The 14,297-nt window shown below is 38.8% G+C and overlaps 1 protein-coding gene across 3 annotated transcripts in view; it reads right to left on the bottom strand.

Annotated features, from left to right (window-relative positions):
• The window catches only part of TSHZ2 (teashirt zinc finger homeobox 2), a 230,466-nt gene that overhangs the window by 41,679 nt on the left and 174,490 nt on the right, over nt 1-14,297 (bottom strand). The window lies entirely within an intron of this gene.

The raw sequence follows: 14,297 nt of genomic DNA, 5'->3' as shown, positions 1-14,297 counted from the left end.
GGTCAAACAAAAGTAGAGCCCAGAGACCTCAAGTTAGCTGACTGGATAGAGTGCATATTAAAAACATCATGGTCTGAGGTTCACATCTCACTCTGTCTAAATCAGAGGACTGTGATGAGTGTGACTCCCCCAAATGTAACTACTTGACCACTTTTACTTTTGCAATGGTTTGAGGTTTTTTTCTCCTCACTATGATTTTAATGGTGTTGGTTTCACATTGAGGGGAAATAAAACATGCATGTGTAAAACTTTTTCACAGAGTGGAACTACTGTTTCCTGGTGAGACCCAACATTAGTCACTGCACAGTTTAGCCTTTTCCTTTAGCACAAGTACAGGGAGAACAGGGCTTCAAGATTCAAGGCTGAGCAGCAGCTAAGACATTCACTTGACTTTGCCAAAGTACAGCACACAGAATTGGAAATTTAAGTGCAGTAAGAAGTACCTCACTCTCCAAGTTTATAAGCTTTCACTCCTATCACAAGACTCCTACTTGAAAGAGCTGAGTATGAAAGTTGAAGTCTCTAAAGCGTGCTAGACCTTTGGGGTTGGCATGCACTTACATCACCCACATCACGGCTGCTCTTCTTCTAGCATCCTGCCTGCTTCTCACTCCTGAGAAATAAATATGACACATCAGGACTATCCAGGGGCCAGCTTTGCTCACTAATATCAGAAACTAGAACTCACAACTCAACCAGCTTTAACGCTGCCATGCGAGTGGCTTGTGGTTGTCAGTGCACAGTCAGGTGTTGCACTTCCAATCACCCTGTTTGTTATTTTTTTTCAAGAAACATGGAAACAGCAGTCATGAAAATGAAAAGCAGCAGGATTCGTTCCTTTGGTGCAAACACCACTCAGTTGCAAATGATTTCCATCAGAGTATAAATGTATGGAGTGGAGCTGCAGAAAAGTCTGTAAGTTGGGAGAGACAATGGATGACACCTCTCAGATAGAGAGATAGGTGGTAAATCAGATGAGGTTAAAATCTGGGTAACAAACCTTTATGTAGTCTCTAGCTGAGAAAGAAGGAAGTGCGGAATCCTATGCTGTCTGAGCAATGAAAACAGTGAAGAATTTAACTGGAAGATGTACTTCTAAAAATATTGCAGGATATTTAAGATTTATTCCAGTCCAGTATAATGCATGCATTAAGTTGGATTGTGTTGTCCTTGAGAATAAGGTACAGAAACAATAACAGAACTGTTTGCTTTAAAGAAGGGCAAAAAGATGACTAAAATCCCAAAGATGACTAAGATCAAAACCATCAAAAAAAATAATAATAAAATTCAAAGATACAAAAAGACTAAGGTAAAAAATCTGAAGTCTTACATGAAGACAGAGTCCACATATACTGAAATATCATTTTACATTTGTAGGTCAGAAGTTTGTTTGCAGTATTATGAAAAGTATGTGTCAGGAGAAATATATCACTCTCATATCTTGGGGCTATTCGTAATGTATTCAATACATTGATTAGTTCTATAGCTACTCTTTACCAGAAGATAGAAGTAGTTAGACAATTTCAACCTTTGAAACTTAAGAAAACATTTTCTTCAAATATTACACACTCCACCCCCAACACCAGTGTCCCCCTGTTTGTTACAAGGGCTGTTAAGCCCAAATTTTTAGCAACACACACATGCAGAAGAATCACAGATGTTGAAAACTGAGTTGCATATACACCTTGTGGTATAAGAGCTGCTAAATTAATGTTTGATTCAATGGCCACTGTGCTGGGCATTTAACTTTTTTTTTTTTTTTTTTTTTAAACTGCTTTTGTGCTTCTAGTATCCTGGAAGCTGTGCAAACAAATCAGGTGTGCAAATGAGATTGTAGTCAGGAAGATTTGGGTTTTTCTCTGTTACTTTATGCTTTAATTTTTTTATGAGTCTCTTGTGTCTAGTTTTGTTTATAATGCCTAGTGGCAGATCCTATTTGTGACTTATCATTTTAAAGCAGTTTTTGCATTTCATCTCTGTTGAATTCCCTCTGGAGGATGCTACCAAGGAGGCTAATAATGCCAACAAAGCCTGCTGTAGTAGAGGAACTCAGGAAAAGAAGCAGATTATATTATTGCACATTTGCAAGACCATCAAATTCACCCGGGCTGCTGCAATACATGTCCCTATTTTTGTCTGTTTTTTTCCCCCTTTTTTTTCAGAATGGGTAGAAATGATCCCCAGTCACTCACACCATACATCAGTACTTTACCTGACACATAGGATGAGAGAATCAGTGAGCAGACTTTGAGCAGGAAGCTGAAGTTGTGCTTTGTGCACTTTCTGTGCCACACAATACTTTTCAAAATCTGTAGAACTGTTCAGCAGGTTAACAGTGCTGATCGTGTAGCATTACACCCCAAAACTGTCAAATAACTGCCTGAACACAGGAAAAAAACCACCAGGATTCAAACATTCTTGTATTAAGGGATATGAAAGATTTTCTTCTAATGTGACAACAATTCTATATTTACTGTATACAAGCACTGACCCAGAGACCAAGAGGACCAATCTGACTTGTCATTTGGATCTAATTTTTCAATAGTTATAAAGACAAAATTTAAACATGTCTCCTGAGTACTTGATCTTTGACAAAATTGTAGTTGAAGTCACACAGCAATCTTCCAAACAGGGAGCACTAGCTACAAAGGAAGCTCTATGATCTGGGGAGCAAGTGTCCACCTACGAAGGAGACTCAGGGTCTATTCTTCATCCCACAGCTGATTTCTAGCATGCTCCTGGCAAACCACTCTGTCTCCTGAGCTGCTGCCCACTCTGTCTGCCTTGCTGTTTGGACTCAAAGCTTGTTAGGGTAAGGACTGTTTTGTTTTGCAAGCTTTCTGGAAGGCTAATGTTGTACAAATAGGATTGGCTTTGTTTAAGGATGTTTGCAAATTGCTAAGGATGTATGATTCAGAAATATTAAAATGTGATTGAGAATTTGCAATAGGTTGAAGGCAATGACAAAGAAACCTGGGGGTACATAATAAGTATGTAACTGTTCTCTATTAAAAGCATCAAATAGCTGCTTTTTCATGTCAGTACTGAAGGGAAAAAAAAAAAAAAAAAAAAAAAAGGAATAAAATAATTTCCTGAAGGACAGCCTACTGGAAAAGTGTCATTTGTTCTTGACCCAGCCTCTAAACTCAAGCTTACTGGCAAAATGGTAGAGGAGTTAGCGTATCATCTTGGGGTGTGCAGCAGTGCAGAAGAATTTGACAGCCTCCTGGATGAGTTCTCTATTTACCAACTCTTTGATACTGACAGTGTTATGAAAGGGCCAGTAAACACAGCAGTGCTCTAGTTCTGGGGCACTGTTCTTGGCAAGAAGCAGGCACTAGGGCTGATTTTTTTTATTTAGTTAGACTCATGTCGATTCTTTCCTGCTTGCCTAACTCAAAGAGGCAGAGCCTGAAAGACTTTTTGCAAAAATGTGAAAGACCAACTAATAATAGTGTCTAAAGTGCCAGTCTTGCCAAAGAATTCAATGAGATTCTTAGCTGGTTAAAATGGAAAAGCTTTATGCCAACTTAAAGCAGTGGAGTATCTGGTCCATCAACTTTTCTTTACTACAGCAGTATGATATTTTGATATCAATTAGTTTATGCCTTTAAGCAAGAGAATAGACTTAAAACAAAGCATTCAAATCTGTCTTGGCTTGATACATCCAGGAAAGACAAACAAACAGCTAAATGTGAGTATGCGCATGCAACTCTTTTTTTGCAGAAATACCTAAACCCAAGCAACTATTGAACTCCTACCGCAACACTTAACATCATACAAATAAAACTGCTAAAGAAGAAAGGATTTATGGATAAAATATTCTATATTATTGTTGAAGTCAATATTAAAATGTAAGTTCAATAAAATAAGTATCTGAATTCTCCTATCTTCATTATTTTTCTACAGACTGAATCTGAATAACAATATCATTGTATGTGTACTTAACAGTCTCGGTTTCCTCTATAGCCAATGCAGAAAAGTTGTTTCCTAACCAAAGTGCTCTTGATATTCTATCAAAGCTTTACACCCTGCTCTCCTGGCTACAGAGGGAGGCTTTAATCCAAGGACTAAACTAGGTTCCTAGAGGTTAGAAGCAATGGGTGACTCCCATCTGGCTCCAAAACAGTCTCTAGCGTTTTCACCCCAACATTGGTTGTGTTTCAGCAGCACATCTCATCGTATGACTAGGTGAAGACCCATTTTCCCAGCTGCAGATGAATATGTGTGTGCTTGAAGTTAATCAGATATTGCAAGTGTTTGCCAGACTGAGCCCTGCACGTGAAAATCTATCAGTAGGAGGGGTAATATACAAGCATTATTATTTTACGTATTATTGCAAACTAACTGATTTAATAACTCATGGCATAATAATTCAGGATCTAGTTAGTCTAGGATGAGATCAAAAAACATCAAAAGCATATGGAGCATAGCTTTTAATTGCTCTAAGACTTCCCCCCAGTCTTTCAGCACCGTGAACTGTCTATTAATAAGTGACCAGAAAGCTGACAGAGGGATTGTATTAAAAGACTTTTCTAGCAGTTTTTAGACCTCAACATGATGGCCATCTTAAATTTGCCAAATGACACTTCCAAATGAAACATTTCTGGTTCAGAGTCTTCACAAATATGCAGATGTTTGTGAAGATGAATACAAGTTTGTTCCGCTCCTGACATACTATCAGTTTGTCAACCTATCCTTTTGCACTTTGCAGCAGCAAATATGGCTTTGTGTAGCAACAGAAGGACCATCTTTCATTTCAGCTGAAGGCCACATTCTGCACCTCAGTCAAATGTTTTAGACAAATGCTCTTCATAAAATAAGGCAAATGTGTCTTTTTCTGCTTTATAGGAGGTCAGCCGTTATTCTCTGTCAATGGATTATTATCAAAGATAAAACCTTAACAAGCATTTTCTTTTTCTACTCATTTTTAGGGTCATATTACAATCCATTGAAGTTTTGTGAATCTGAAGAAAAAATCAGCGACAGGACTCACCATCTGTTGCATAATGAAAGAGACATGTGAATAATAGAACGTCAGTTGAAAGGGTTGCAAGTGATCAAATGTTGTTCAGCACCTCAATAATATTTCCTCAGAAAAAAGGCTTGCTTCAGTTATTTCAGTGTTGCAAGTTTTTGTTTGTTTGTTTGTTTTGTTGTTGATTCCACAGCTGGGAGTGGAATTTAACACACACACATATATATACATTTAATGGGTTTCTTGAAAGTGGCAGTTCTTGAGGATAGTGGCAATGCTCACAGATACAGACAGCTGCTCCCTTTGCTTTTGAAGTTCTGGGGCTATGGAGAATGTACAAATACAGCTCATTTTTATAGATGTGGGCTTGAATTCTTAATTTAAGTCCAAATGCTCCTTACACACAACACTACCTTACTAGTACTGTTTTTCTTTAACATGAATAAAGAACTGTGAATTAATCCTTCAAAATATTCCAAAATAAAGGGCAGCTCTAAACAGATTCAAGGCCATAACGGTTTTCCCAGATGTTGGTTTTATTTCAATTTATTTATTTTTTTTTTTTTTGGTCTTTTTTTGGGTGGTGGGGTGTAGAGGGAGAAAGAATACAAAAGCTTTCATACTTGATAAGTCCTTCACCTGATGGGAATCCACTCTCCTGTAATGGAGCTACAAAATATGCTTTGCATTATATCCCTTAAGGCCACAGTGTATACATATTTTCTATGATGGTCTCTTAAAACAAGAATTGGGGTTATAAGAGTCATAACTATCATTCCTAAGATGTCACTGAGCTGATCAAAAAACAGACAACAATGCAAATTGCACTGTGGTCCAAGGAAAAATGTTACCTTTCTGTTTCTATTTTAACTAGTATTTAATCCAGCCACCAGTGTCTTTCCAAACTCATTCTCTCAGAAGCCATATTATGCAATGCCTATGTACTAAACAACTTTTCCACAGATATAAATCATAGCTTTTATATTTCCATCAGAAACAAATCTGAACAATGGAGATACCAAAATATGGTTGCACTTACTACAGAATGACTCACTGCATCTACATCTATAGATTAAAGTTTTCCTTTCCATGTTCCAAACATTTCTGTCCTCAGCCATTTTGCAATAAGATTCACCTTCTGCAAATGCTTCTGCAAAGCATTCAGTGCTAAAATCTTTCTTTCGTGCAGTAGTCAAGTTCTATTTATACTCAATGCATTTTACTAATTTTCACTTTCCTTCTGTAGAAACCTTGATAAGAAAAAACCTTCTCCTTGAATATTCAATCATTCAAATTAATAGGCATTTTCTGGGAATGTTGTTGTTTTTTTCTCCCACGAGTACTGGCAGATCAAAAGTTCACAGAAGTATTCTGGTGCAATTTGTAGATCAACTGCAAAGAACAGCACGCCTTGCTACATTTCTAATGGGTTACAATTGAAATGCTACATTTTCATTTTCGACTGACAATGAAAAACACCAAGTAATATTCTAAGGCCAAAAATTATTGCTGGAACTTATGAGCAAGTCATTTCCTAACAGCTTTGTTCCTTGAATACTGTCTTATCAAAAGTGCCCAGGATTTTATTGAAGTGAACTGTTCTAATGAAAAAGAGCATTTGATGAACAGGCATGGCTGCAAACTCCATTCCACTCCCTTTCTTTCCAATTGGTTTCATCAGTAAAACAATGAGAAGCAACCAGGTGACCACAGATGAAAATATATGAATAAAATTTCTTTAGGATGACACCTTTTTTTTTTTTTTAAAAAAAAAGAAAAACGAACAAAAAGATCACTTTTTAATTAGTCTTCTAAATATGGATGAAGGCATCTGATTTCTTTGGATGAAGGCATCTGATTTCTTTGCAGAAATACAGAGCCTACAGCAGAATACACCCAAATGTTCTCAAACTATCTGTTTCAATTTTTTAAAGTTCTTAAGAAATAACATTTTAATACCAAATTCTGATGCTCCATATGTTGGAAGTAGAGCTTACCAATTATTACTGTTTTATTAGATTTAGTTGCCTCTTTGATCTCTTGTAACACTGTGCACTCAATATCTTTTTCTCCAATCCAGATGCTCAGTTTCACCCTACTAATGTAGTTGTAGTTCTATTACTTGGAATTTCTGTACTTTTGATCTCACTGGTAGAGACAGAGACATAATTACAGTAACAGATCAGGCTGCCTGCCAGTATCAATGGTAAATAACACTGAATGACTCATAGTTTCACAGTTATAACGTGGTTTACACATTTTGGTATGCAGCTGCCCAACAGACTTAGCCAGAATTTATACACAAGTGCCAAATATTTCAGAGTTTTTTTTTTTTTTTTTTTTTTTTTTTTTTTTTTTTTTTTTTTTCCAGAGCACAGGGGAAGTGTGAGTTAATCAGCTTTGGCCGCTTGGCAAAGAGATGAAATCAAGTGAAATCAAGACAGGAAAGACTCTACTGAGAGAAGAGCTTCCTTTAAAAAATAATAAAGAAAATCATCAACTCGAGAACCAAATTCAGGCCCAGTGTAGACAGGTGTAATTCCTTAACATCAGTAAATCTACTTCTGCTTTGAGCGAGCTCAGGCTCCGGTTTGCCCATCAGAAGAGAGGTGAAGACCATGCCTAACTCCACACTCCCATTGACAAGGGGAAGGGGAAGCACAGTATGGGGCTGTGGGGCTGGCACAGCCCACACCCAGAGCCAGCCATTTGGTGCTGGCTGTGTGCTTTAACCACCAGCCCATGCTTGCTGTTACATCTTTTCATGACCCTTTTTGTGCCTCTCTGCAGAGCTCACTGAACATGAGCTGTCCCTAAACTGGTGTCTGGTCTGGTTCTCAGATCACAGACTAGGCAAAAATCCACAGGGCTACGTGTTGATGGGCAAGTGCAGTATACACGTGGCTCAGAGTCCCCGTTTTGAGAATTGTCGGTGCATCTATTAAGCATCTATCTCAAGCATCAATTATTTGCTTGATGTAGTTTAAAAAGCTGATAAGAAAAAATCTAGGACTTTTTTTTAATAAAAACATTTTAAGACAAAATTATTACATCATCTTAAAAAAAGTGAACGTGTGTCTTAGCTCCTTAAAAGACGTCTGCAGTAAGTTGAAACATTAAAACAAAAAATTAAGAATTTATGTGACTGCTCTTTACAATATTCATTTCAACAATGGTGTCAATTAAATATTATTATGATCTCTCTTTAAAGTCTGATGGTATCTCTGCTTTTTCCAAAGCAGAAAAATTGCTCATGCTAATGCAATACAAGGAACCCTTTAAGTTTATGACCAGCAACAGCTGTAGTGTAACACCCAAAGATAACTCGAATCTCATGCTTCAGGATATAAAAGAGTTCACGGTGAGGGTCAGGAAAGACTTTTCTCCCCTCCACTCCCCACCCCAATACAGAACCCTGTACAATAAGCTAGATTAGGAAGAAACTGTCATGTTATGACGCAATAGATACAGGCCACCTGATTCATAAGAGGAGTTTTGTGGAGCGACTGAAAAATTTGGTATTTCCATGGGAGACTTACAGCACACCTGGGTGTTCCTGCATGAACACGCTCACTTTCTGTGTCGGGATGTATAGCTAATATATTTCAACACTGAGAGAATTATTAATGTTTGAATGAGGATATAATCACATATGCACAATGCATCAATTTCTATATGTTCATACAGATAATGTGTATCCTAATGCACACACTGGATATTAAACACACATGACTTTAAGGAAACATCAGAGAAAGTTCAATGAGACGGCCCAGTAAGGAGGCTACACTGGGAAACATTTTACAGCCTTGTTTCACTGCACTTTTCATTTCACTCCTAGCTGGTAACGACCAGATTAATTAAAAGAAGTCCAAGGGCCCTGGCAGGAGGAAGCACAGTGCCAGCCGGCCCTCGCCCCCGCCGCCGGGGCACCCGCTGCTTCCTACAGAACAACCGCGGCGAAGGAGAAGTTTTCCTTCCAAGGGATTTGCAGGCACAATAAGATATTTACTGTATTTATGGCGGAGATCAAACCCACACACAGATGTCACATTTCTTGAATTCCATCAGTAGATCAGACAAGCAGTCTCTGGAAAGAGGACACTGCAGCCAGAAAGTTCAGAGCGGGCGGGCGGCGGAGGGCCATTCCCGCCCCGCTTTCTGTCGTGCACCCTGAGCCTTTGTTGTCTCCGCAATGCTGATAAATCAATCCATCAAAAAATTTCCTCAGTGAAACTCAATCAAGAAAGGTCATGTCAGCGGGAGAGGAACAGATTAAATTAGCATCAAATTAGACATGGAAAGTGAGTTCTGTCAAAATCATCACAGCGCTCAGCACAATTAGAATATGTTAATTATGCATTTCATTAAGGTAGTGCTCTTTGAATGCGAGATGAAATGTCAGTGGTGTAGGCATCCGAAAAAAGGAAGATTGCCAGGCACAACTTTCTCTAGACAATGTGTGACACCTTCATTAACATCAAGAATCACAAGTCTGTCTTGACTTTTTTGTAAAGTATTAAACCGTTAACCGTTTGCTGGCACTTGGTGGAGGGAGAGCCATCCACATTCCCCTCTCACTCAGCTTCGCCACCGGCTCTCATGCCCCGTAAGGAGCCCTGGGGACTGCCGCGAGTGGCCGGCGTGTGCGGCAGAGGTAGTGGCGAGTTAATGAAGGCTTTGCTGGCTGGGCCGAGGATAACGCGGCTGCCCTACGGGTACAGCTGCAACGGGGGTGCTGAGCTGCTCTCGGATAAGGCGGAGAAGATAAGGGAGGGAGGAGGGAGGGATAGGAGGGGAAAGGGTGGAACAATTTTATTTTGCCTCTGGTTGCAAGATATAATCAACCTAACGGGGAGATGGGGGGAGGGGAGGAGCAGAGAGATTTGCAAACCTACATTTGACAAACCCTAATTTGGGAAATTATTTTGTATATCAAACATCTTTGATTCCTAATGATGAGCTGTTTTTCAAAGAGAAAAATGATCCCTGGTGAGCTTGGGAGGGAACTGGAGCTTCATAAAATACTACTTATAGGTTTTATTAGATGTACCATCAGATATTAGGTTCAGGGTAGATTAAAAAAATAATTACATACTTTCTGGAAACATGAGAAAAACTGTTGGCTTCTGGTGGCTTGGCTTGAGCCTCCTCTATTTTCTTGAGGCCCACAGAGAGAAAACTCGACTGTCTGTAACCCTGTCCCTATCATCTCACTTCTATTTGCCTAACAGGAGGATATCAAAGCCAGTACCTTTGAAATTGTGCCCATTTGCTGTGAAATGAGAAGGCAGTGGCTTGCAGAGCTCTTCAGCAGCCAGGCAGCCGTTTAAGATCAGCCATGGGGTAAGGAGAAGTTACCTCCCTCCAGTGCTCCTCGGCTCCCCCAGCCAGCTCGTGGTGGTGTCTTGCCATGGTCAGCGCCAGGAACAGAAAGGGACTGCCCAGCACAAAAGATGTCTGCAAACTGCATGTCAATAATGCATAATAATATCCTGCAAATACACTTTGGACTTCAGAAACTCACTTTGAAAGTCTATTTATTTTATGGCGCGTCACCTTTCATTTAATTATTTACAAAAGCATGGTAGAAATTATCATGTTGAAATATCTTCTACCTACAGAACAGTACTCATATTATATGAAATGGGCAGCCCAAAAGGCTGGTCAATGGAAAAGTGTGTTGTGTGAAATAAATTGTATCCATGCAAGGTGCTGTGCACAAGGTATGTGGCACCCCTGCCAAATGGATGTGCAATAGTATGATTAACAAACATGCACATTCACAGATACATATGCAGAACAGGCATTTGTGTGTGCACTTGAAGCTTGTAGAAACAATCTTACACTGTAGGTGAACATTTCCATGTCTAATTTATCCCTTGGCTGTTTGTTCCTCTCCCCAGCTACAAACTTCAGTCAGCTGATGGCATTTAAAACTCTAGAGGACAGAGAAAGGGGTTATGGGGAATAAGAGAAATTTCAGCATATTTTTAATGAGTTTTTCTTTGTTTTATTGTAGCTTTTGTAAATCCTGATTGAGAATTCAAAGTTGCCAAATCTCCTCCCCAAAGATACATACTGCAGCTTCCAATGCCCTCAGGATGCCATTTTAATATAACAGGTTCCAATATTGTCGAAAAATGCCAGCAAGTGAGTAGGAGCCAGAACCTACTTCAGCACACTTGGCTGGCCTTACAACTTTCTGAAAATTCTTGTTTTCACTGGAGCTGGAAAAAAGAGATTTTTATCATTTGAAATAAAAACTCAGTCCCAGAGCAAACAAGCTTTAAGATGTTAGTTCTGCTCGCTAGCTCAGAGACAAGAGGACTAAAGATAAATGGACAGGGGTTAGCTCTGGTGAGCACAGCAGCACGTGGGTACACAGATCCGGCATGCGAATGCTGAGTTTGCTCCAGAGCTGATGCGAAGATGAGAGGCTCACAAACAGGAGACTAGATGCCTGGGTTGGGTTTGCAATTGGAAATGACTTCAACAAAATGAATGTTACATCATTATGATGTACATATAATGATGATTATGATGTGTGACCCAAGGCACACATAGCTGCTGTACACATAGGCGATGCCTCTGCTTGCTGAGCTTGCCAGAGCACAGGGTGCTTTGGTTGTTCTCCCCTGACCTTGCCACATCCTGCCTTGCTACAAACTCTTCTGTACTTATGAAGAACCTAAAGAAAAATCATGGCAAGAGACAGAAAATTGACTCTGCCCTAGTGACAGCTACTTGATAATAGCATCTCTCATTTCCTTCATGCAACTGGGCTTAACAGTTCAATAATTACAGGCCAAACCTAGTCATGATTCAGTTTCACTGAAGCTACTGATATGAGTTTGGAATAAATACGATCCAAGTAGAGCTATGTACATGTTTCATTCAGTGTCAAAATTATTATCATTATCATCCATTTTGGGCTGACTCACAAAGAAACAAGTTAAGCTCATGCAAAAGAAAGAGCATCTACTTTGTGAATTGCTCTCTTTGACCTGAAATTAAGTGTATAGTTTTGGCTTACAATTTTTTTTTTTTTAAGATTTTTTTTTTTTTAAATAGCAACAAGATAAGTTGGAACTTTTCTTGAAAATGAGAATTCAGTGTTAAATCCAAAAAACATCGTGATGAAGTACACTTTCTGGGGTCTGTGGGCAAACTGCATTTTTCCATATATAGAGTCTCCAAAGTTTTCACTCATCCTTGTTTTAACACTTCTTTTGTAGTAATAGAGAACTGATCATATGTTGTTTCATCATTTATGTGTCAGTATAGCTGTTGGGGTTATAGGTCTATAAATTAACATAATTGAATAGCGTATCAAGCTCATTTATTTCTATTTTGCTTCATGATAGGAGGAAAAATACAAAGCTAAAATGTTTCCACCATGATCCCTCAAAAATTAGCTTTTCTGCAGGCAGAAATCAGAGTTGCTTTCTGATGAAAATACAGAATTAAACACAGCCATCTATCCTGATGAAGGATAGTAAGTTAATTTATAGTTTTTGTAAACAAGGGATGGGTCATTTGTATCTGGCTAGGTAGTGGCCACACAAATACTATTTAGAGCACTGGCAACATTACGAAAGAGCAGTAGCAGAGCTTCATGGTTTTTCAGACATTTCTGTGTGGTCAGGGTCAGCAGCTGCGAGCATCTCCGCCCCACTGGAGCAGCTCTGTATTGTCAGGACCAAACCAGCCCATCTTCTGCCAGGCTGGCCCAGAACTTCAGTGCAGCTGTGTGAGCTTTCCAGTACGTATCATGAAAACCTTTATTTGGAGTCTTCTGCTTCATTATTTCCTCCCCTTCTCCAGTGGAGAACAGTTAGAGCTAGTCCTACCATCTGCCATCTTTCATTACAGGATAAAATAATTTTTATTTTTGCCAAAAACAACAGTGGACACTGTGTCCCTTACAGGTGCCTGTCAGCTTCCAGAGAGCCTCAACATGCCATTTGTCTTCCCTCTTAGTCAATGATTCCCATGGAAGGCAAAAACTAGATATATATCCACAGATGCCTCACTTTGAGGCTTTAAGTATGTAGCAGTAAACTGCGTGCATAGTGTTTGCTTTGTATACTTCGTTCTTAATTTACTTTATTCCCAACCTGGCAAAAGAAGTCTAAAAGCCAGACAATAAGGGGTATATTTTTTTATATTTTAAAGGAGATAAGTGAAAGGTTCAGATATTAGCTTGTGTTAGTACTGTTTTGTTGCATGAACCATTTATTACCTTACAGTTACAAATGTTCATACCTCTTCCAGTTAACTTAATAGATGTAATTGTTGCTACCAGATGTGATTTATTTATTTCCTAAATATCTGAAACTTATCCAATGAAATTATGTCATATAAAAATGTATAGAATATGCCACATGAATTTATTTTTTGTTGTTATTGTAAGTTTCAATTTCATCATGACTTTACAACTGTACCTTTTTGCCTCTAAAAACTACATTAAACCTCTAATTCTAAATAGAAATTGACAACTAGAATTTCTAGTAATGATACTGCAGGTTTTGGAGGAAACTGTACGTTCGATCAGAAACAAAACAAAACAACACCACCAACAAAAAACTCAAAATCCCTATTTTCCTCATTTTCCAAAACTAATTTGAGATAAATATTAACTCATTTGTTTCAAAATAAACAAAATATCTCAACTTTAATTTCTGTTGGGGGGAGGTCTTCTTAATTCGTTCTGTCCTTAGCAGAATAAAGTGTTCTCTCCTCCTCATCTCCTCAATCTTCCAGCCATCACATGGCACTGTACAAAAGGAAGAGACATGCCCTCTGCTCCTTGGATTTTACAATCTGGTTATGTGACATGCCTGACAGAGAGAGATGCCACTGCATGAGTTAGAGGGAGAGATGCGAAGTGTTTAGGAGATCCAGAGAGATTTACATGTATAAACAGTTATTTTAAGAAAACATCTCATTCATTTACACAGCCGTGGCAGTCCTCTTTAAATTCAGGAAAACTGCTTTGTCCTACGGTGAAATATATGACAGAAGAATTTAAATCAGAGCCAACATCATTGGTTAATCAGGGTTTAAGGGAAATCCACTGCTGTTAACAGGGACTGCGTTGCTGATTGCCTGAGCCTGAGCTCTGCCGCAGCAGACGGGCTAGAGATGCACCTGCAGAAATGCACGCACCGTAAAACAACTGCTATAAGATACTGCAACAACAACAAGAAATATATATATAAATTTAAAATGGAAACTGCAAAGGGGTACCTGATGAACAACATGAAGTCAATTCTTATCCCCAAAAGCTCACAATTAGTGTCATAAGTCACAGGGGTGT

This window comes from Anas platyrhynchos, chromosome 21 (assembly GCF_047663525.1).
Source record: "Anas platyrhynchos isolate ZD024472 breed Pekin duck chromosome 21, IASCAAS_PekinDuck_T2T, whole genome shotgun sequence".
Classification (NCBI taxonomy): Eukaryota; Metazoa; Chordata; class Aves; order Anseriformes; family Anatidae; genus Anas; species Anas platyrhynchos.
This window is presented reverse-complemented; position numbering and strand designations above follow the sequence as displayed.